The sequence below is a fragment of the Sphaerodactylus townsendi genome, linkage group LG13, assembly GCF_021028975.2.
Source record: "Sphaerodactylus townsendi isolate TG3544 linkage group LG13, MPM_Stown_v2.3, whole genome shotgun sequence".
NCBI classification, from domain to species: Eukaryota; Metazoa; Chordata; class Lepidosauria; order Squamata; family Sphaerodactylidae; genus Sphaerodactylus; species Sphaerodactylus townsendi.
The window spans coordinates 13161548-13185053 of record NC_059437.1 but is presented as its reverse complement, the minus strand read 5'-3'; the positions used below and the strand labels follow the sequence as shown (position 1 = coordinate 13185053).

The 23506-nt window shown below is 47.6% G+C and overlaps 1 pseudogene; it reads right to left on the bottom strand.

The window, feature by feature from the left end:
• The window catches only part of LOC125442441, a 38854-nt pseudogene that overhangs the window by 12308 nt on the left and 3040 nt on the right, over positions 1–23506 (bottom strand).

The following is a 23506-nucleotide window of genomic DNA, read 5'->3' as shown; positions in this document are numbered from 1 at the left end:
TCAGGAGAGAATGCTGCTAGAACACGGCCATACAGCCCGGAAACCACACAGCACCCAAGTGATTCCAGCCGTGAAAGCCTTCGACAATACATTGAACATCTCTACGGGGAGAAATTGTTCCAAGACACATGGAAATTGGAAAAACTACGGCTCAGGAAAGCACACTTACTGTGTTCTCTAACCTTTCTTCTACGCTGCAGAGACACAGGTACTATCCCATCATTTCTTGCAGCCAAAAGGACTTTCAAAACACCACAAGCTCACGGATCCTCTGAAGATGCCAGCCACAGATGCAGGCGAAACGTCAGGAGAGAATGCTGCTAGAACACGGCCATACAGCCCGGAAACCACACAGCACCCAAGGTATTAAATGGATTTTGTTCTTGTTTTTAAAAAGCAAGACAAGAAGTAGAGATGAAAGTGAACAGTTCTGTTGAATCAGAGGAGAGAGCCTGATAAACCACAGGACTCTTTCCATTTTAGCTGACAAGCCCAGTTTGGTCACTCAACAGTTCGGATGGGCCATTTGGGCGCTCGGTGGAGGTCAGAGTGCGGATGAAGCCCCATCCCTCCTCTGAGAGTTCGAAGGGAGCTCTCCTAGGTCCTGCAGCAGGCAAGCTCTCCTTCCCCTCCGAAACCTGATACCTGCGGATGGGGACTTCCATGGAAGCACCGTTCACGTGCCCCGTGGACACTCAACCCAGTGTGGAAGATCATCAGCAATTCTCCCTAGTTTCCATCAAGCACCGCAGAACCTCAGAGCCACAACAACACTGCCATTCCTTTTTCCCAGGACCAAGCAACACAGGTCACAAAGAAATGAGTGAGTTGCCAAAAACTCAGGACTGATACTAATTTTTTAAAAAAATACTGGCATGGGTCAGGAAGAGATAGCAAAAGATGCTGCATATTTAGCCACATGTTTCCCTTTCAGCACAATATTTGGTCCTTCCTGGGCAGGTGATATTTCAGGGCATGAGAGAAAAGCCCTCAGAGCAGCAGTTTGTAGCTTTCTTGAAACAGAGACCAGACAAACCTGCTTTAATTAGACTTGATAGTGCTGAACACAAGACAGATTTCATTCCAGGAGCTCCTGTGGAAGAAAAGGAAAGAAGTTACCGGTATTCTAATTACTAGGTTTAGTACCCAACTCGACTCTTTATCTAATGCAGGGGTCTTCAAACTATGGCCCTCCAGATGTTCAGAGACTACAATTCCCATGAGCCCTACCACTTGGCCATGCTGGCAGGGGCTGATGGGAATTGTAGTCCATGAACATCTGGAGGGCCATAGTTTGAAGACCCCTGATCTAATGCATTGCCTGACACTAAAGAGCCCATAGAAACTGGGCACCATCTTTGTTAGCCGGTGTGGGTTTTCCAAGCTGCGTGGCTGTGGTCTTGTAGTTTTTGCTCCTAACATTTTGCCACCAGAGCAAAAATTACCAGACCGTGGCCACACAGTCCACAAAACCCACGACAGGCAGTTGAGTCTAGTCTTGAAAACCCTTGGCAACACACCATCCTTGTGTTTGTTCCAATTGCCCCGGGAAATCAGTTTTGCGCCTAGCACTATCTAATGTACACTATCTACAGCATCTCCAGTTCTCTTTTTAAAGAAGGCAACTGTGATTTGGGTTTTTTTTTTCTTCAGGCCCTGAAATATCTTCTCATCTCTACCCTTCCTCATTTCCCCCCCACTGCATATCAAGACTGAGGAAAGGCTCTGGGGAACTCAAAAGTTTTCTTGTTCCATTGTGATAATCTGTTTGGTCCCAATTCTTTAAAAGTTCATTACATGGGTCCTATGTCAGGGTTGGGGGGGAGGGTGCGGGGAAATTAAAGCATGGTCATCTACAGTCTTTGTGGCAACCAGCATGGTGTGGTGGTTAAGAGCAGGTTCACTCTAATCTGGAGAACCGGGTTTGAAACCCCGCTCTGCCACTTGAGCTGTGGAGGCTTATCTGGTGAACCAGATTAGCCTGTGCACTCCAGCATATGCCGCTCTCAGCCCCACCCACCTCACAGGGTGTTTGTTGTGGGGAGAGGAGGGGAAAAGAAGATTGCAAGGGAGGATATAAATCCAAACTCGTCGTCTTCTATGACAAGTGGCAGAGTTCCCGGTGCCTGCTTCTTCACCCACTAGTTCCCGCTTAATTGCTACTTTTCTCTCATGCTCCTGTGTTTACTTTTCCCCCTTCAGTTCTGGGCTGTTGAGAAGTTTGTTTCACATAGGAGTGTATGTTTTAAAGGCTACAAGGGGAGAACAAAACAACAAATAAGGCAAATTTGGGGCTTTGCGCTCCAGATGAGTGGCACTTAAATAAAGAGGAGAACAGATCGGGATGCAGTTCGAGCGATGCACCTTAATTAGGGAGACAGAGAGAGAAGGAGAACTATTTTAAAACAGGCACACAGTAGAAGCAAGAGCTGTGTTCCAATGTGGTAGCAAAAAGAGCTCTTGCCAGCCCACCTATGATATAGCAGAAAAGAAACAGCACGTGTGGACACTTGTATAGAGGGACAACTGGTCTCATTGGAATGACTTGGGGACAGTGTAGCGGGTTGCATTAAGTCCCTCGTGTAACTCTAGCCATACGTTTAGTAGTCAGACACAGACAGCTACTTTGTTACATGGGTATCCTGCTCTTCCCCGAAGGGGCTCTGGCAGTATCCAGAGTTCTTCCCTCCCCTGTGTTATCTTCATACTAACCCTGCAAAGTAGATGAGGTTGGGAGCAAATGAGTGGCCCCAGTGAGCTTCGTGGCAGAGAAGGTATTTGAATCTGGGTCATTCCAGTTCAGTACCCTGCCTAATTGACCCATTCACGATTGAAGGAGGAGGAGGAGGAGGAGGAGGAGGAGGAGGAGGAGGAGGTATTTCTGCAGGTATTTCTCAACCCAGAGCTGGCCACTTTATTTGGACCCCACTGGGCATTTAATTCCCAGAACCCAATTCAGATTGGTACCAGGAAGCATGAGAATGGGCCTTACTCCCTACACACACAACATCCTCCCAACTTAAAAAGACTAGGGGGTGCTATTTGCCCAATTGAGGGCTTGTGTGAACCTATGGTCTACTCAAAGGTTTCCCGATGCAGCAAATAAGATTCCCTCACATCCATTTCTTGTGCCACAAGCATGACCCAACTTGGGTCCCATACACCAGTAAGTGCACATCAGTTCTTACAATGGATCCAGACCTGATCTGAGGACTGTGTACGGTGTACTCAGACCCTTGAGGAGTCCACAGATGTTTAGAAAGTCCACTTGTTATCTGAGATCCTGAAGAGAGGACTTATAATGTGATGGATGAACTAACAGGCAGATGGATGAACTAATAATGCACCTTAGATCCACTTTCGATGCACTTTGCAGTTGTATGGAATAGCCAAACCCACGTGCGAACAATTGTGAAAGTGGACTGAAAGTACATTATTGTGCATGTGTGGGAGGGGCCTATCTTTTACCGGCTGAAAAGTCCCAGCTTCAATCTCCTGTCTCTCCAGTCAAAAGGATCTCGGGGTAGCAGATGTAGAGAAAGGTCCTTCCCTGCCTGGGACTACAGAGAGCCAATGCCAGTCAAGGCTGGCACTGCTGAGCTAACAGTGCAGCGCTGTGTGGAGTTACTCTAATCTAAGCTCATTGATTTCACAGTGCTGAGAATGGAAAAGCTCAGTATCAGATTTCATGGTCAATGGTGGTACTTTGGTGTCGGCCTCTTTGGACGCTGAACATGTCAACCACACCCACCCAGGATCTGCCGAAAGAGCCAGGGGCGCTCAGCTAGTGTTGGGTTCCAGTCCCTCCTGCGCTTTGCTTGCTCGCTTCCTTGACCAGAGTTAACACCTGTGTGCCTTAAACATGTTTGGAGGCCGGGGAGAAGGTGGCCGGGCATTCCCTAGAAAGGGGTGGGTGGGTGAGGAGGGCGTCCACTTTTCCTGTGCTCTCTGTCAGCTGTTGGAGGGGCCACTGAAGCACTGCTCGGCCTGCTGATGAATAATTTAGGGCCAGCTGTTAGCAGTGGCTTCTGCTTGGCATTTTCTCATCCACTCCTGATGGGGACTTCCGAAGCAGAGTCTGGCAGAAGAGAAATGACAGTGAGAGGAGCAGAATGCGGAGGCAGGCAAGCTTTAAGTGAGATGGCATTGAGGAGGACCCACTCACCCACCCCTCCAAATTGAGATTAGCACTATGTATGTCTATGAGATAAGGTTGCCATCTCTGAGTTTGGAAATACCTGGAGATTTGGGGGGTGGAGCCCGGGGAAGGCGGGGTTTAGGAAGGGGAGGGGTCTCAGCAAGGTATAATTCCCCAGAGCAGAGGCATAGCTGGGCCAAACTGCGCCTGGTGCAAAGTGTGTTTTTCCCACCCCCATTGCCCCCCACCCCGCCATGGCGCCCCCTCACAGCACCCCCAGGTGTGATTTTCCACCCCCAGGCGTGCGCCCGGTGCACAACATGCCCCCCACCCCATCCCCTTGCCGCTCCACCACTGCCCCAGAGTCCACCCTCCAAAGTGACCATTTCCTCCATGGGGACTGATGAAGAAGAAGAAGAAGAAGAAGAAGAAGAAGAAGAAGAAGAAGAAGAAGAAGAAGAAGAAGAAGAAGAAGAAGAAGAAGAAGAAGAAGAAGAAGAAGAAGAAGAAGAAGAAGAAGAAGAGACGACGACGACGACGACGACGAGGAAAAGGAGGAGGAGGAGGAGGAGGAGGAGGAGGAGGAGGAGGAGGACTAGTTTGGATTTATACCCCACCTTTCTCTCCTGTAAGGAGACTCAAGGTGGCTTACAAGCTCCTTTCTCCTCCTTTCCCCACAACAAACACCTTGTGAGGTAAGTGGGGCTGAGAGAGTTTCGAAGAACTGTGACTAGCCCAGGGTCACCCAGCAGGAATGTAGGAGTGGGGAAACACATCTAAAAGATAAGCCCCCGCCACTCAGGTGGAAGAGTGGGGAATCAAACCCGGTTCTCCAGATTAGAATCCACTTGCTCTTAACCACTACACCACACTGACTCTCTGCAGATCGATTGTAATAGCTGGAGATCTTCAGGCACCACCTGGAGGCTGGCAACCCCACTGTGAGTTGTGTGTCTGTGTAACATGCCCCCCCCCCCTTCCAGGTGAGACTCTTCAATCTGCAAAAAATGCAACCCCAGACAGTTATTCTGGTCTAAACCCATTGAAATCTATAGGCTTAGACTGGAGTAACTCTGCATTGGATTGCATCACTGGCCTGATGTTCTCCTGTTCTAATGATGTTCTCCTGTTCTAATGATGGGCATTTGGTGAATGGCTAATAAGGACAACAGTGCCTCTAAGCATGAGCAGGGTGTTCCTTCCTGCCATATAACCACAGCCGGCTGAGACTCTCTTATTTGGAAGCTTTAGCTCCTTATTTCAGCAACAGCTGGTTGTCGTGACAGCTCAGGAAAAGCACTCCGCATGCTCAGAGGCACTGGTGCTTTTGTTATTACTGACCAGCCAATCGCCGCTGTCATGAAGGGATGGGAAAGCCAGATAAATATCCAGACCACGGAGGGGAGGGATGGGAAATAAGTAGCTCTTTGCATTCTGCATTTTCTCCCTCTGCAAATGCACGCCGTGCCTGTCAGCAGATTGCAGGGTGCACACGGTCAGAGGCAGGCAGCAGGTTTGGCTGGGGGTGGCCTGAAACGTTTTGGGAAAAAGGCTGAGTCAGCAGCAAAGACAGTAGGACAGGAGTGCTTCCTCCCAGCTTCCATAGACAGACATGCCAACCAAAAGCCTTGCCCTGGCCCCCAAACTGCTTAGCTCGAGTGTCCGAGACAGCAGATTACCAATGTTATTTAATTTTTTTTTCAAAATAAAAAAGGAAGGAAGTTAATAAATAATGTAAAACAAAGAATGCATTAATGAAAGGCAGAGCAAGAGAGAGGGAAGGAAGGACGGGGGCCGAGTGAGTGAGCAGGCCAGAGGAGGTGGGGGTGGGGGGGTGGGAGGAGAGATTCCTGCCTTTATTGATTGTATATGATTACATTAGGCCTATCAAATATTTATAATACATCCCACAAGAGGTCATTGTGCGTGTTTTTCTGATCCAGCCATGCTGTGATGATGGGAGCAGACTGAGGGGGGTAAGAGGCCATTTTCATGGCCCTCCCCCGCCCTTCACTTTCCCTTCCCCATGTCAGGTCTTCCTCTATGCTCTGGTCTAGCCGTGCAACTGAGAGGTCACATTCAGTGGGAGGGACCGTATCGCTTCAGGGTGCAGATGGAAGATGCCAGTTTTGAATGCTGCCTTGCAATTTTGAAAAAAAAAAGGTGGCTGCAAGCAGAAAACTAGCACTGCAGGAGAGGTCTGGGTTACATTTACTAGCTTTCTGCATACAGGGATCTTCTTTTTATGCATTCAAAATGGCATTTCTTACCTGCAGCCTGAAGTGATTTGGCCCAATCTCTAAGACCCCTTCCGCACACGCAAAATAATGCGTTTTCAAACCACTTTCACAACTGTTTGCAAGTGGATTTTGCCATTCCGCACAGCTTTAAAGAGCACTTAAAGCAGTTTGAAAGAGCATTATTCTGCATGTGCGGAATGAGCCCAACATTCTGGGATTCTCTGTCTCAATCTGTTGAAGGCTTGGCCATGCTGGCAGGGGCTGATGGGAATTGTAGTCCATGAACATCTGGAGAGCCACAGGTTGCAGTCCTTCGGCATGCACAGGGGACCATCATCAAGCCCTTCACCCTCAGTAGGAGAGGTTAACAAACAGAACTGAAGCCAGGATAGTTATAGCAAGAATGAGTAAAAGGAAAAGAATTCTCTGATCAGATCAAAGTCTCTTGGGATGACTTTTAAAGGGGAGGGATTCTCCAGGCCTACAAGGGATAGCAGGTTGGAGATGGAATGATGGTGAAAGTGAAAGAAGGGAATATTTTTTAAATATCATTTTATGTTTTAACAACTAGGATTACATCAACTGTATCAAAGGAAAAAGACAATAGCAATCCAGCCACTCAAATCTACTTACAAAGGGAGGGGGGGCAACATAGAACCTACATTCAACTATATGACTTTCCACCCAAACCTTGCTGTCAAATTTATCTATACCCTTTTTACATTGTTTTTGAACCATCGAGCCCAACATCGTTTCTTCTTTATTTCTAAACATTTCTTAATCTATAAAGTGTAAGTTTGAAGCAATTAAAAAAATCTCTCTTTCTAACTTCTTTTCCCAAAGTTTAAGACTTCTGCCATAAATTTACCCTCCGTTCCAATCCCGCCCTCTCTTAACCTTGTATCAGATTTTATCACCCGCTCTTTAACTATCGTCAACCTCTCCTAGAACAGTTAATTAAAAACCTTTAATTGTGCTAATTGCCCACTTTAAAGTAAATTCTTTCTTCATCTTCTTGAAGTTCTCCTTGGCACTTGTTATAGAAGCAATTCTTTGCTGTCCCTTGTAGATTAAAAAAAAAAGCCCTTCCCCTTTCAGCCAAGAAAATCTTATCTGCTTTTTATTTAAAATGTCCACCCAAAATGCGTATTCTTTCCTTTTCTGTAGATGTCTCGAGGGAATCTCTCTCCTCATCACAATGATGGCTGTGTCTTCTATCTTGATTGTTGACTTCCTGTGTATTCCCAGATTTTGTTCTGGGCATTTCTTTGGAATCAAATAGGACAATGTCTCTGCACAGTCCCTAAAGTGAAAGAATGTGGTTTAGGAAGGTTGGAACCAGCCATCTCACACCTTGTGGGTGAAGGACAACAAGAATGGGTTGGATCCGGCCAGACTTTTCACGCCAGCCCCTTCCGCACATGCAGAGCAATGCACTTTCAATCCATTTTCAATTCACTTTGCAACTTTGCGCAATAGCAAAATCCACTTGCAAACAACTGCAATAGTGGATTGAAAGTGCATTATTCTGCAGGTGCAAAAGAGGCATCTGTTGGTTTCTTTCCTTATTACAGAACCAGTCACACATCACTATTTTCCACTTAGGTCCCATGATCCCCAGCAAAGAACTATTGCCAATCCAAAGGGAGCCATTCCTCCCTTTTCCATCTGCAGAAAAGCTCGTTGGATCCACCCCGAAGATCGCTCATGGTTATCACAGAGCTCTCTACCTCAGGATGGGCTGCTACTATCAAAAACCCAAACAGACACAAGGCTACACACTTAAGCTGATCTACTCAGACTCTTCCTTGGGTCTATTTACTGGGGCTTACTGCCAGGAGAGTTTTCTCAGGTTTGTAATGCTGCAGCCCTATGCACACTTATCTAGGGCTCAGCTCCATGGAATATAATGGAACATAGATGTGCACAGGATTGCATTCTATGCACATTTCCCAGGAGCTCCTAATATCACTCTGCTGGGCCTTGTGATTCTTCAATGTTCACGATATGGTGTCAGAAGCTCAAAAAATATTGTTACCCAAAAACTGAGAGAATGCTGTGAGTTTGTCCATTAAGATCTATCTAAATAAGACTGGGCAGACACTTTCAAGACCAATGGACATTGTTGAGTTAATAGAGATTACATATCCACCCCCCATCCGCCCCCAAAAAAGATTCTTGAAGTTACATTAAAAACTGTTTGTTTCTTGAAAAAAAGAAGGGGATGTAGATATGAGTCAGTATAATTGCCATGGACTGATTTGAAGTTGGGCTTACAAGGTAAGAAAATAAGCATCTATTTTAGATTATGTTTTATCTAATAGACATGGTAATTGGTTCCTGTATAAAATGATAATTATCAATATATGTGTCTTGATTTATTTGTTGTAATTGAATGTATATTGGTCCAGGAGCAGCAGTGACGTAGTGGTTAAGATTCAGGTGCACTCTAATCTGGTTTGATTCCCCACTCTGCCACTTGAGCTGTGGAGGCTTATCTGGTGAACTAGATTAGCCTGTGCACTCCAACGCATGCCAGCTAGGTGACCTTGGGCTACTCACAGTTCTTTGGAGCTCTCTTGGTTCCACCTACCTCACAGGGTGTTTGTTGTGAGGGGGGAAGGGAAGGGAGTTTGTAAGTCTCTTTGAGTCTCCTTACAGGAGAGAAAGGGGGGGTATAAATCCAAACTCTTCTTCTTCTTTTGTATTTATTAGGGGTTTTTCAGGAAGGCTAACTGAACTGCCCAAGGCCAAAATGTATGTCTGTGGCAGAGCAAAGAACTGAATCCAAATGTATCAATTGCATTTTTATCCCACCCTTTCTCCAAGGAACTCATAGCAGCAGCCACGGTTCTCCAGCATGGTGTAATGGTTAAGAGCAGTGGATTCTAATCTGGAGAACCAGGTTTGATTCCCTACTCCTCCCCATGAGCAGAGGACTCTAATCTGGTGAACTGGATTTGTTTCCCTGCTCCTCCATATGAAGCCTGCTGGGTGACCTTAGGCTAATTACAGTTCTCAGAACTCTCTCAGCCCCACCTTCATCACAGGATATCTGCTGCGGGGAGAGGAAGGGCAAAAGAGTTTGAGTCTCCTTACAGGAGAGAAAGGCGGAATATAAATCCAAACTCTTCTTCTTTTATCCTCACAACAACTCTTTAAGGTAGGTTAGGCTGAGAAAGAGTGACTGAGCGAAGGTGGCCCTGTCAGTTCCCAATGACAGGAAGTGAGGACTGGAAATCTGGGTTCTCAGATCCCTTGCCCAACACTCCAAACCACTCCACCCAACACTGCATGAGAGAGCACCTTCACACTTCAAGCGAAAACTGCCTCAACTTCCTGCAGGGGTCTGCAACCTGTGGCTCTCCAGATGTTCATGGATTACGAATTCCCATCAGCCTGCCATGCATGGCCAAGAGGCTGATGGGAATTGTAATCCTGTTTATCTCAGTCTGATTGCAGAACAGGTTTCAGCAGGCAACATGCCCTGTCTCTTTGAACACTTTTGCACATGTGAAATAATGCACTTTTAATCCACTTTCACAATGGTTTGCCAGTGAATTTTGCTATTTCTCACACGGTAAAATTTAGCTGCCAAAGGGGTGCAGTGAAAGTGGATTCGAAGAAGACGATATTCTTTAACGTATGTTATTGAAGAATGCTACCCTTTCATAGAAGCTTAGGTCTGCTGTGAAAATGGGCAGCTGATCTTGTTATTTTTCACGGCATGGAGGCACATCACAAGCCATTAAGCCTCTGTTAAAGGATGGGGTTTTTTCCCTTGTAGGCCGTTGGCAACCCTATTGGGAGTAGGAGTGGCTATCTCAGTGTTTCATGTTGTAAACCAATGAAGGGAGGCCACACATCTCTTGGCACTCAAGGACACAGGCCATGGATCCCCTAACTGGCTACACTTCCCGGTGCGCGCATTATTGTCTCCTGCAAGGTAGCCACTGCAAACTCAGCAGGTGTGAAGCAGATCTTAAATTGCCACCCCAGAACAGCCAAAAGCCAAAGTGTTTCATTATGCAGAGGAGCCGTCAACGGTGCCATCATGAGCTGAGTGCTCTGAGCATTGCAGGCCCCCCTTGGACCGAGGAGGCTGAGCGAGAGAGAGAGAGGGAAAGAGGGCAAGACAAGAGGAAATCTCTTCATTTAATTGGGTTTTAACAGCACATTCAGTTCCCCTCGGACCGGGTTTCCGTTGGCCCGCCAGCCTCTGCTCTGCAGTTTCAATTAGCAGCACCTGAGTCAGCAGCTCCAGGGCTGGGATGCTCAGGGAGACCGAGGCTAGAGTTACACCAGGCAGAAGCAGGCTGACTGAGGGCCGAATTCTACACCGGCAGCCAGAGGGCTACGGCTTGACTGCTGCCGCTGTCTGTAGCTCGCATCACTTCTGCTGCTTGATCATGGCAATCTCTTGCGAGGCCCTCTGATAGCCTTTCCCCCAGCAGCTGTGTCTGTGTACTAACTGGGGTTGCCAGCCCCCCTGGTGATGCCTGGAGATCTCCGGATAGAGTTGAACTCCAGACAACCAAGATCAGATGGCTGTTTTGGGAGCTGGATTCTGTGGCATTATGCTTTGCTGAAACCCCTCCCCTCCCCAAACTCCACCCACCCCAGGCTCCACCCCCCCAATCTCCAGGTATTTCCCAGTTTGGACCTAGCAACTCTGGTATGAACCCGGCCCGATTCGTGGATCCAAGAGAAGAAGAAGAGGAAGAGGAGGAGGAGTTTGGGTTTATATCCCCCTTTCTCTCCTGTAAGGAGACTCAAAGGGTCTTACAATCTCCTTTCCCTTCCCCACCCCCCACAACAAACACGCTGTGAGGTGGGTGGGGCTGAGAGAGCTCCGAAGAACTGTGACTACGCAAGGTCACCCAGCTGGCATGTGGTGGAGTGCACAAGCTAATCTGGTTCACCAGATAAGCTTCCACAGCTCAAGGGGCAGAGCGGGGAATCAAACCCTGTTCTCCAGATTAGAGTGCACCTGCTCTTAACCACTACACCACGCTGGCTTACAATTTACTCAGAGAACAACAACCCTGCAGTTTGATGTCAAACTGAATAAAACATTAAGGTATGGGAGACTGCCAGAGCACTGTAGTGCATCGCTTTCGATTACGCAGCAGCAAGTGACACAGCAGCATCACACAATGCCGCACAATACCTTGTCCCACCCCTGAAAGGGGTTGCCAGCCTCAGGTTGCCAGCCAAGGACTAGCAGCTGTACCTCACAATGCTCTTCCAACAGTCATGGCTGGATTATGACATCTAAGTTCCTCAACTATATCAAGGTCAAGAGATGCCCCACAGCAATTTAGTTATGTCATGTAATTGTCTGTAGAGACCCCTCACAATCTGACACAAACTGGAATTGACAAAGTTTGCACATAAATCCAGCTGGGAGCAACCGAATTTCTGATCTGGAAATCTGGCCCTGACACATCAGTGATGGGTTTATCAGAATGTTAAATTCACCTGGGAACATGCCTGAAAAAGAAGCATTTGTGGCCTAGTCCTGCTTATGCACTGTAGAAGAAGAAGAGTTGGTGTTGGGAGTTGGGAGCAGCAAGAGTTGGGAGCAGCAATGGCGTAGGAGGTTAAGAGCTCATGTATCTAATCTGGAGGAACCGGGTTTGATTCCCAGCTCTGCCACCTGAGCTGTGGAGGCTTATCTGGGGAATTCAGATTGTACCTGTACACTCCCACCGCCAACTGGGTGACCTTGGGCTAGTCACAGCTTATATCTCTCAGCCCCACCCTCACAGGAAGGTGTTTGTTGTGAGGGGGGGGAAGGGCAAGGAGAGGTGTAAGCAACTGAAGTCTCCTGCAGGAGAGAAAGGGGGGATATAAATCCAAACTCCTCCTCCTCCTCCTCCTCCTCCTCCTCTTCTTCTTCTTCTTCTTTTTCTTTTTCTTCTTCTTTTTCTTCTTCTTCTTCTTCTTCTTCTTCTTCTTCTTCTTCTTCTTAAGCCCTCTTTCCCCACCAAACCTCTAAAGGAATCTCAAAGTAGCCCCATGTCGCCTTCCGGTTCTTTCCCCAGAACAGACACCTTGTGAGGTAGGTGGGGCTGAGACAGTTTTGAAGAACTATGACTGGCTCAAGATCACCCACTTCTATTCTCCCACTTATTTCTCAGTTTTGGTCTCAACTCCTTCTTGTCCATCCTGGTTCGCAACTTAGAATGTCGCTGATTGTAGTATAGCAAGAAACTTCTGTTAATGTTATGAACAGCAGGTGTGTGTGTGTGTTAATATTTCCCTACACTCCATCAAAGTAGTGAAAGGATGCTTCAACCCCACCCACCCGACACAAACACATTCTAATCTAGAGAACCGGGTTTGATTTCCCACTCTTCCACCTGAGTGTTAGAGGCTTATCTGATGAACCAGGTTGTGTTTCCACCCTTACTCCACCCACATTTAAAGGCTCCTCCTACATTCACAAGGGTGAACTTGGGCTAGTCGCTGTTCTCTCAGAACTCTCTCAGCCCCACCTACCTCACAAGGTGTCTGTTGTGGGGCGAGGCAGGGAAAGGAGCTTGAAAGTCACCCTAAGCCTCCTTACAGGAGAGAAAGGTGGGTATAAATCCAAACTCTTCTTCTTTTTTTACATGCATGACAAGAGAACATTAATCTGACTTAATGTAAGAGCAGCCTGGCAGGGCGCGGCCAATGGGAGGGGTGTGGGGAGCGATTTTCTGGGCACCCCTCATGTGACCAGCTGGCGTGTACCCGGGGACTTGTGACCCCTCATGTCCCCATGAGCCTCTGTCTCTGAGTGCTGGAGATCCATTGTAATTTGGGAAGATCTCCAGTCATCACCTAGGACATAGGTGTCAAACTCGCGCCCCTCCAGATGTTATGGACTACAGTTCCCATCATCCCCTGCCAGCATGATGCTGGCAGGGGATTATGGGAACTGTAGTCCATAACATCTGGAGGGCTGCGGGTTTGACACCTGTGACCTAGGATTTGGCCTCACCTGGAGTTTGGCAGTCCTAGAACTTGTTGAGCTGATCTGACTTGAGTCGGTCCCTGTGAGATCACCAGCCTGACATGCACTTGGGTCCCTTTCACGTTCCAATTCACTCCTACTTGTAAAGCATTTTGCCAAATGACGGTAACACGAAACGCCTGCCTTTCCATCGCTCTCCCCCGCGCACTCTGTGGACGCCATCAGGAATGTTTCTAATTTGGAACAGAAAGCGCAAGAGAGACGTTTTAAGACGGAATGTTTATTCCATTCAGTCGGGGTTTTACAATCGCATTTCCGATGGAGGAAATGCAAATAAACCAACCAATTAAAAAAAAAATCACAGACACACAAAAAGCCAATTTGAGAGTCATTTGCGAAAACAGGCAGGAAGGAATTCAAGAGGACTGTATTTCACTTCAGATGCTGCACCCCCTAATGGCCGCTGGGCTCTTTAGCGCTTATACCTTTAGAAGGAAAAAGCTTTTTCGCTTTGTGCTGGAAGGTGTCAAGCTACACAGACATGAAGAGAACGAGATCTAAAAGACAGAGGTTTGACCCGCTGTGCAGAATGGTGAAATTCAAGCGACTGAGGCGACTCCTTAGCAATACTACAAGCCTGAGATGTCAGTGGACTTGACAGGGAAAAGGGAACCCCAACCCCCTTGTGAAAAAAAAATGAGGTTGTGGGAATGGGGTTGCCATTTTCTGGGTTGGAAAATACATGGAGATTTTGAGGGGTATATCCCAGGGAGGGAAGAGAGCTCCATGGTTACAATACGAGAGAATCCACCTGCCAAAGGTGACATTTTCTCCCAGAAAACTGATTTGAAGAGGAGGAGGAGGAGTTTGGATTTATACACCACCTGTCTCTCCTGTAAGGAGTCTCAAGGTGACTTACAAACTTATTTCCCCTTCCTCTCCCCGCAACAGGCACTTTGTGAAGTAGGTGGGGCAGAGAGAGTTCAGAGAGAACTGTGACTAGCTCAAGGTCACTCATCAGGCTCGATGGCCATCTGTCAGGAGTGCTTTGATTGTGTGTTCCTGCTTTGCAGGGAGTTGGACTTGAAGAAGAAGAAGAAGAGTTTGGATTTATATCCCCCCTTTCTATCCTGCAGGAGATTCAAAGGGGCTTACAATCTCCTTGCTCTTCCCCCCTCACAACAAACACCCTGTGAGGTGGGTGGGGCTGAGAGAGCTCTGAAAAACTGTGACTAGCCCAAGGTCACCCAGCTGGCATGTGTGGGAGTGCACAAGCTAATCTTGTTCCCCAGATAAGCCTCCACAGCTCAGGTGACTAGCCCAAGGTCACCCAGCTGGCATGTGTGGGAGTGCACAAGCTAATCTTGTTCCCCAGATAAGCCTCCACAGCTCAGGCGGCAGAGCTGGGAATCAAACCCGGTTCCTCCAGATTAGATACACGAGCTCTTAACCTCCTACGCCACTGCTGCTCCTGATGGCCCTGCCTTGGGGTCTCTTCCAACTCTGTGACTCTATTATTCTATGTGTAGAAGCAGGGAAACAAATCCAGTTTACCAGATAAGAATCTGCCACTCAGGCGGAGCAGTGGGGTATCAAACCTGGTTCTCCAGATTAGAGTCCACCTGCTCTTGACCATTACACCACATTGGCTCTCTGGAGATAAAACAAAATAACGGGGGCCATTCCCTGAAGTTTGGCAACCTTATGTGGGGAGTAGTCCAAAATTGGTGTGTAGATATTCACTTTGATTAAGGAAGGTGTTCATTATAAGGAGGTAAAAACCCTCTGAATTTATCTTCTGCTTCTGTTTTGAGTTCCCAAGTATTCTTTACAACACTCATCTCACCTTCTGACTGGGATATAAAGACTCAGAAAACTCTGGTTCTGGTGGATTTTCTGGGCTGTGTGGCCGTGGTCTGGTGGATTTTGTTCCTAACGTTTCGCCTGCATCTGTGGCTGGCATCTTCAGAGGTGTATCACTTTTCTCTGTGATACACCTCTGAAGATGCCAGCCCACAACCACACAACCCGGAAAACCCACCACAACCAATTGAATCCGGCTGTGAAAGCCTTCGACGATACATCAGAAAACTCTGTTTGTATCTGTTGAAGGGAGCTTTTGATTCTCACCCTGAAGATCTTGGCTACCCTCTGAAACCGAAAGAATTCCCTGTTTCTGAAACCTTTTCAATTTACTTCTCCCATCCTCTATCTTTCACTTCTTTTTAGAACAAATAATACGTCATCTCTTCCATGGGTGATTATATGGAGGCTCTTGGGCATAGCAACCCCAGAACCCCACAGCACAAGTAGTTTGGCTCAAGTGACGGTCCTACGCTGGAGAAAATCCAGTTCATACAGATCTTAGCTGATGGGTGTGAGAAGAAGACGTCATGTCATCCTCTCCCTGGAGCACTACAAACCCCAAGTGCCGCCCAAAGGGAGTCAGCCCAAAGGTGGGATCCAGCTGGTTCTCACCAGTTCCCGAGAGTGGGTTACTAATTATTTGTGTGTGCCGAGAGGGGGTTACTAATTGGGTCTGCTTTTCCATTAGAAATTCCATTAGGTCCAAAAATCATCAAGTCCTGTTGTTTCCTATCTGGCTGGTTAGCGAAGATAGAAAACGGGATAATTCTCCCTGTTGGGCTGTTTTAAAAACATGTTTTAGAAATATGGTAAAGTTCCTTGTTTTAGGAAAGTATCCTTCTTTTGATTTCTAGAAACAAAATTAAGTATTTGAAAGTATTAAGTATTTGACAGGCAGTCAATTAGAGGAGAAGTAGTTGTTTCTGTTGGCAGTAGACAATAGGACTTGCTATAATGAGTTTAAATTATGGACAGAAAGATACCAGCTGGAAATTAGGAACTTTTTTACAGTAAGAATTTTTTACAGTAACAGAGAAATTATTAATGCCCGGCCCCCAGAATGCCCAGCCATGCCCCTATCGTGCCCCGCCCAGCACCACTGGCTCTATGCCACTGTTTGAATCCCACCACCATGGGAACCTGTTACTAAAATTTTTGGATCCCACCACTGAGTCATCCCCCGCTATTTGAGAACAAACACTAAGTAATTCAAATTCATAACTGCTCTTGAAGGTCCAGAGGGGACTGTGATTGGATGCTGGGGTGGGCTTGGTGAGGGAGGTGATTGGTCACTCCTTTAGTCAGCATTCTGAGCTTCTCGAGTCCTCGTGAGTATGGTCACAGCAGTGGCGGAGACTTTTGTTCAATAGCTGCCTATTGCTGAACCCAATAGCTGTGCCCCCTTTTTTGATCCAACTTTGCCCTTCTGTCAGGGGGGTGTCCCTGAACTGAAAGGCATTAGGGAGTGAACTAGCTCCAGTCATGGCCTGTGAACTGCTCACCACATTGGCACAGAGCACTGCAGCTGAGTTGCACTGATCTACAGCTGCTGCGGTTCTGCATGTCTCCAAGATACACCAGCATAAGGGTCGGCCCATTCGCCACCTCCCCCTTAAATCTGCACTGTTTTAACCCTAACATAAGTTTGCTGGGTCCCAGCTTTCGGTGGGAAAGGTAGGTTTGCAAATCTTCAAAAGGAAGAAATAATGTGAAGCATAGGATAATACCAGCTTTCTGTACTGAACGTCCAATGGTTCTAGTCAGGAGCGAGTAGCCCCAATGGGGAAAAAGAACACAGCCCCTCCCCCAAAGAGTTTGGACGGAATATAGATATTAAAATGGGACCTGCCAACTTTTGTGCTTAATCTCACCTAATTTGCCTGACAGTTACAGCCCCCATCCTAGGCAGTTTTTGCTCATGCCAGTCTTATGATCCACAGCATAGCTGTTTTGACTGTCAAAAGGGTTCCACTTGCTTTTTTACCACTGGAAAAGTTGGTCGAATCCACCCCATAGATACACTCTCTACCACCATGAAGCTCAGAATTTCATCCCATAGATACACTCTCTACCACCATGAAGCTCAGTATGCACAGACTTTTCCTTTCTCCACTTTATCTTTCCAGCAACCCTGCAAGGTAGGCTGACAGTATGGGACTGGCCCAAGGTTGGCCGGTGAGTTTTCATGACCACAGAGAGATTAGAACTTGTGTCCTGGCAGCATTAATCCAGTGGTTCGCAACCTTCCTAATGCCGCGACCCTTTAATACAGTTCCTCATGTTGTGGTGACCCCCAACCTAACATTTATCCTTTTTACAGATGGAGAACACTGATGCAGAGAGTCTTAGGCGACCCCTGTGAAAGGGTTGTTCGACCCTCCCAAAGGGGTCCCGACCCCCAGGTTGAGAACCACTGCTCTAATCTGATTGGAGACGATTGCATATTATTTGTATGTAATATTATTTATTTATTTATTTATTTATTTATTTATTTCCATTTTTGAACCGCCCTTCCCTGGAGGGCTCAGGGCGGTGTACATCAACATCATATAAATACAAATATAAAAACAATCTATAACAATATTAAATTCATAGAATTTAAACAATTTAAAATTTGCAGATGGCGACTTATATTGATAGTTTTGTTTTATTACTATATTGTAAGATAGAACATAGTAGTAAGAGTGCCCCCAGCAACAATGATAACAATGGTGGGAGCTCTGGGAATCAAACTCTTTGCATGAGCGTCTGGGAGGTAGATGCAGAACAATTCTGTGCAAATCCAGTTTGCCCCCCTGCCTTAAAAGAAGTCATCTGTACCGTGTTGGGATCCTTTGCCTCAGCAGCAAGGCCTCAGCTAAGAAAGCAAAAACCCTTACAGCAACCAACCAACCGTCCCACCCGCCCCCCATTCTGGCCCCAGCTCCGCAAGCCAGCGATATTCTTCTCATTCATCCCTCCATGGCATATATTCAATACTCCATAAATATATTTGCCCATTATGGGCCACGTCAAACATATACCATGTAGGAAGCACAGCGTTTACAACCTAATGGCTTGCACTGAGAACTGCAGAGGGACTTTTTCCCCCAGCGGAGTTTCTTCTGCTGGAGCTACTAATAGCCAGCGCTTCTAGCCCAGGCTCGGTCTTGTTCGACGTTGTCTTTCGTGGCACAAACAATCAGCCGCATACTCGTTCAGCCACGTATGCATTCTCAGTTCCCTAAGGGGAGGGAATTTCAAGTCAGCTTTTACTGGGAAAGTTTCCTTTGGAGGAGAGAGAGAGAGAGAGAGAGAGAGAGAGAGAGAGAGAGAGAGAGAGATACACTTAGGCTGTGTTCAGAAGGATCTTTTATGACCCTGTTGATGTCCATCATTGTTCATTTGTTTGAAATGGCTGCCTGAATGTTCCTCGGTTAGAGTAGTACAATGGGTAAGGCAATCAAGTTCTAGAAAACGTTAAAAAAAACCCCTTTCCTGAACAAACTGCACAGAATGGTATGGGGGAGGGGGTGTTGTGTCACTCATCACGATAATGTCACAGGTACAGGCCAATCAGTGCAGATCACCCTTACTCAAACACCATCCACACAGCCTGCTCCATCATAATGTACTTGAGGAGTCAAGCCAAGCAAACTTTCCCAGCGCTCGAGCTGATGGCCCAGCAGCTGTGATTTCCTGCCAACAGAAAATCTAAAGAGCTCTGGATCCCCCTATGACAGCTGTGCATTTCTTGCATAATGTCCATCCACCCATAGACAGAAAAAGCCACCAGAGAGGGCCATAATTGCAAACTGATTTTCCAAGACTCTGAGTAGCGGCTTTCTTTTCTTTTCTTTTTGCAATCAACCTAATGCCTGCGAGCCTTCCAAGCTCCTTCGTTGATGGAATTTCCACAGTGTGAGATGGAAAGCCGCGGCTGAAAGCTATTTCCACCCGGCTCCCTGGCTGCCTGCGCTCATTCATCCCCCAGATGCGTATCAAGAGGAAAGAATGTCCCTCTTGCAGCAGAGAAGGGAAACAGTGTCCTCCCGAGGCTGACATGGATCAGAGAGCAGTTGGGACGTGAAATGCAAGGAGGAGGGAGGGAGGCCTGACCTCTCCCAGGCTCCACCGTCCTCATGACACCAATTCCTGGCTAGATCCTCGGTCATTGGAGTGAGACCAAGAGAACATCAGCTAGGACAGAATGGGTAAACATCCGAGCTGTGACTTCCTTCCTTCCCCCCAGCATAAAGGGTAAAGAAAGTATAAAGGAAAATTGAATTACATGTGAAATGCCGACACAAGTAAATAAGCAATCAGATCTCCATGGCGATGCACCTCATCTTGGCTTGGAGTTGGAGGCTCCGGGGCTTTGGAAGAAAGGTGGAAGAGGCCCTGTTGTTTGGAGGCAACTGGCCAAGCCAAGCAAGTTGACAACAACATTTCCAAGGCTCACTTGGGTCAGTGACGCAGGACACAAAACTCTTGAGGGCTCCTTCTCGAACAGATGTACAAGCAGAAGTTGGATCTGTGCATGCAACAGGATGGTGGGGGCCAGGTGGTTGAGTCCCAAGGTGGGAAACTGGATGGAACGTTTTAGACATCAGGTTAGGGAGGGAGACATTCTTTACTGCTTCTCCACTGAGGGCGATTTCCCACTGGCGATTAATCCTGGGATAGTCACCCGAAATATCTAGGTTTCCTCGCGATCTCCCCACTGCTGAACTGTGGAACACAGATCAGTTCCATTTCTGGCACTCCCCCCTCCCTTATCATGGGATTTTGCTGGACCTGCTTGTATATGCACCTTTTTGAGAAAAAAAAACACTCCCAAGGGAGCTAATAGGAAATGGGGGCTACACATTTCAGGGTCCATAACTTTGGTCCCCATTGACCAAACTTCACCAAACCTGGGTGGTATCATCAGGAGAGCCTCCTATTGATACCACCCAGGTTTTGTGAAGTTTGGTCCAGGGGGTCCAAAGCTATGGACTCCCAAAGGGGGTGCCCCCTCCCCATTGTTTCCAATGGGAGCTAATAGGAGATGGGGGCTACACATTTGAGGGTCTCATGAACCAAACTTCACCAAACCTGGGTGGTATCATCAGGAGGGTCCCCTAAATATACTCTGAACTTTTGGTGCTGCTAGCTAAACAATTGCACTCCTGACAGCAGGCACCCCCTCCCAAGGGGCAGGCCTAGACATCTTCACTAGAAACATGCTGCAGTGAGGATGTTGGAACCTGGATGGAAAGGTGCCGATTCTTTTGGAACTTGGTTGTATCTAGATTAAATTTTCAGTGGGAATTCGGCCAGAGAGTCAGCATGGTGTGGTGGTTCGGAGCAGCAGACTCTAATTTGGAGAACCTGGTTTAAGTCCCCACTCCTCCACAGGAGGTGGTGATGGCCACTAACCCAGATAGCTTTAAAAAGGGCTTCTTGGCCAGATTTATGGAGGAGAAGTTGATCTATGGCTACCAATCTTGACCCTCCTTGATCTCAGATTGCAAATGCCTTAGCAGACCAGGTGCTCGAGAGCAGCAGCAGCAGAAGGCCATTGCTTTCACATCCTGCAGGTGAGCTCCCAAAGGCACCTGGTGGGCCACTGCGAGTAGCAGAGTGCTGGACTAGATGGACTCCGGTCTGATCCAGCAGGCTAGTTCTTATGTTCTTATGTTCCTCCACATGAGCTGGGGACTCTAATCTGGTGGATCAGGTTTGTCTCCCCACTCCTCCACATGAAGCCTTGGGCTAGTCACAGTTCTCTCAGAACTCTCTCAGCCCCACCAACCTCACAAGGGAGAGGGGAAGAGGAAGGAAAGGAGATTGGAAGCCACATTGAGACCGCTTAATGGTTGAGAAAAAGCAAGGTATAAAAACCAACTCTTCTTCTCCTCCTTGCAAATAGAGAATATCAAAAAAAGGAGAAGGTCTGGATCTTTCTTCCACATGTGGTGATTTTCTCCTTCTGGAGAGTTTTTAACATACTATAGGGCTGCCAACCTCCAGGTGGAACCTGGAGTTCTCCCTGAATTGCAGCTGGTCTTCAGACTACAGAGCTCAGCGCTTTGGGAGAGAATGACTGGTTTGGAAAGTGGACACTACAGCATTGTACCCTGCTGAGGTCCCTTCCCAAACCTCACCCTTTCCAAGCTCCCCCCCCCCCAAATCAGAGTTGGCAACCCTGTGGGAACATAACAAATGATATTCCCCACCCGTGGTGTGAAGTGGTACAGTCCATCGAAAAATCTCAAACTAAGTATTGCCAAAGGCTTTCACGGCCGGAATCACTGGGGTGCTGTGTGGTTTCCGGGCTGTATGGCCGCGTTTTGGCAGCATTCTCTCCTGACGTTTCGCCTGCATCTGTGGCTGGCAACTTGAGAGGTCTTGCTTTCCTACTATCAGATCCTCAGATGCCAGCCACAGATGCAGGCGAAAGGTCAGGCGAGAATGCTGCCAGAACACGGCCATACAGCCCGGAAACCACACAGCACCCCAATCTCAAACTAACTTTACCCCCTCTTTCTGTTGTATGTGTAGTCCTGGCTCTTTTCTGTGCTCTCGGACAGATACGAAGCCACTTTCTGTAGCCGGCCTAACATTGAAAGGTTTTCGATGTCCATCACGAGGCATTTGAGACACCGTTTTAGGTGTAATCCATCCCAGGAACCCTTTGATTTTGACGGGGGAAAGTATATTTAACTTTCCCACTGAAGTCAGTTTGAAAAGTCTGTCGTTGGGTGAGCTTTGGCCTCTGTTTTTACAGAAAGAAGATCACTGTGTGTGATACTCTTTTTGCCAAGTTTGGCTTTTCCCATTCAAAGGCCGCTGTGCCTGGAGAAACCACACCCAACAGAATCTTCCCTTTCTGCAACCCTTGACTGTACAAGAAAGCCAGGTGAAGAAGCCGGGAGCAGCAGTGGCGTAGGAGGTTAAGAGCATGTGTATCTAATCTGGAGGAACCGGGTTTGATTCCCAGCTCTGCCGCCTGAGCTATGGAGGCTTATCTGGGGAATTCAGATTAGCCTGTACACTCCCACACATGCCAGCTGGGTGACTTTGGGCTAGTCACAGCTCTTCTGAGCTCTCTCAGCCCCACCTACCTCACAGGGTGTTTGTTGTGAGGAGGGAAGGGCAAGGAGATTGTACGCCCCTTTGAGCCTCATGCAGGAGAGAAAGGGGGGATATAAATCTAAACTCTTCTTCTTCTTCTTCTTCTTCTTCATCTTCTTCTTCTTCTTCTAAAACTTCAGACTGGTGAGGATATCCCTGGGTTCAGACCTCCACTCTGCCATGCACCAGACCGGTAAAGCTGGGGCCCTTTGCTCTTTTACAGCCCAGCCTACCTCGCAAGGTTGTTGTAATGATAAACTTAGACAAGGGAGAGCCATATATGCTGCAGCATATATGCCATATATGCAGGGCAGCATAAAAGCAATCATAGGTCTGAAGATTTGGAGCAGACAGTTTTAGAAGAGGGGAAATCATTTCTACCTCTGAGCGTATTCTCTCCCTGCCCCCAGCCATCTCTCTCTTGCAGGGATGCTGAAAAGTTGCCTGGGAGTCTTGCACTCAGGTTATCCCAGGAGTTGAGGGGAGCAAAGGATTCGGTGACGTGGCTGCTCCGAGGGATGAGACTGCCTCAGCGAGAGGGAGAATCATTCCCAGGCATGCGAGAGCAACTGGCTGGAAACAATTCTCCTCCACAGCCCCACAGAGAAACAGTGTCAACCCTCAGCAATTCCAGAGAGGACCGAAAATAAGTTCTCATGGAGGCCGGAATCCTTCAGCTCGGAGCTGACCCAATGACTCACTCGTTCTCCTCCTCTGGGAACCATAAGAGGCCAAGAGCCTTCTTTTGGCCCATTTTCCAAACCCTACTCTTCAGATATACAGTGACAAAACATCTCTGTCTGGGCCTTCGGATCCAAGGGAGGTCTTTCCTCTCTCTGTTTCAATGCAGCCTGTTCAACAGGCACCAAGAACAGTGACTATTTTCTAAGTCCAAGGCTGCGGGCAGGAATACCACAGAAACCTTTTGGACGGCAGAGGGCTGCAGATTTGTCCTCTGTTCGGGGCAGAACACTTGGTGCCAGGATTTATTCGTTCCTGGTATTTATTGTCGAAGGCTTTCACGGCCGGAATCACTGGGGTGCTGGGTGGTTTCCAGGCTGTATGGCCATGTTCTAGCAGCATTCTCTCCTGACGTTTCACCTGCATCTGTGGCTGGCATCTTCAGAGGATCCTCTGAAGATGCCAGCCACAGATGCAGGCGAAACGTCAGGAGAGAATGCTGCTAGAACACGGCCATACAGC